The following is a 1,442-nucleotide window of genomic DNA, read 5'->3' on the forward strand; positions in this document are numbered from 1 at the left end:
ACTCTGGGTTACAATTTATGGCGAATTTTTTGAAAACGGAAATGTTGACGAAACTTTAAAGTTTCGTATTGTTTTATTTATTCAAAATTTTAATTATTTCGAATTTTTTTGTGTATCCACATAGTTCTTATGTACATTGTGGATCATTAATAGTTTCGAATTAACACTAAAGGCAATAACGTTACTAGGAAAGCATACCATTTGGTATTGGTTTTAAGAAACATCATTCGGTGCAGCTCAAGCAATCCGCAGGCTGGATTATTGCCCAGGCATCAGGTCTACAAAAGGACCAATGTGGATAGAAACGTGCTGGCTGGAATGAACAGGATATGGGAGCTATTTTTGTGGAGGAGCGTGAACTGTTCCCGATTGGAGTGCTCTCACTCCAGTACGTCAAACCTATCTTTATATCCCATGTGTATGACCTATATGGCATTTGTATGGTATAACCATTCAGGCGAATGCGGGACATCGGTAGTGGGCCTGCTTAAGCTTCTGTTCGTATTCCCAGACCAGTTTCTGAAGACCTGCATCTTTGACAATGTTGAAGGGACGGCAATTGGCGACACACCCCACCGCCTGGGTTACTTTATCAGTGGCCTTGTCCGCACTGGAAACGTGTTGATTCCGATGGGAATCCTCTTCATCCTCGTAGCCACCACCCAGGTGTCCTCTGTTTTTGGACATATGACTTTGGTTCTGTAGCACTGGAGTTGCTCCTTGTGTGAAGTGTATCCATTTTGCCGAGACTGCACTTCTTGCTGAATCGCAGGACTCCGGCGTTCAATTGAGCCTTGAAATAGCTCTGGCTGTAGGAAGCCATCAAAACTTTACCCATTTTAAGAGATTCAACTGATTCAATTTACAATGGGCAACTCAATTGAGTTTATCGATAGACTGTTTACCATGCGTAATCGGAATCGCTAGTCACAATAATGCCACTATACACGAGGTCCTCAGCTTCCCCTGGGTGAAGGATGAGATTAAGAAAAGCAGCAGGCAGTACATGCAGAGGCTTCAAGACCACCCAAACAACCTGGCACAAGACCTGCTGGACACCAGTCAACGCACAAGGAGGCTGCACCGATCACACCCTTTGGACCTCTCTGGGATTAGACACGCAAATTAAATTAAATTATATACATACATTATTATATACATCATACATACAATATCGACAGTTATTGTATAGTTTCGCAACAATTTATGTAATCAATTAATTCTCTACCGTTAAGTTTAGTCATCAAATTTAATGATTGTCCGCGAAGGACAGTTTTTAAATTAATATATCCAAAAAAAAAAAAAAAAAAAAAAAAAAATGTTTTTAAAAAGAAAAGATACAAAAGACATAAGAAAAATATACAATTCAAAAGAATTAACTTTACCAAGTTATATTAAATCAAGTTCTTTTTAAGAAAGTCAGTGGCTATTTACACCACCTT

This window comes from Drosophila simulans, chromosome 2R, assembly GCF_016746395.2.
Source record: "Drosophila simulans strain w501 chromosome 2R, Prin_Dsim_3.1, whole genome shotgun sequence".
Taxonomy (NCBI): domain Eukaryota; kingdom Metazoa; phylum Arthropoda; class Insecta; order Diptera; family Drosophilidae; genus Drosophila; species Drosophila simulans.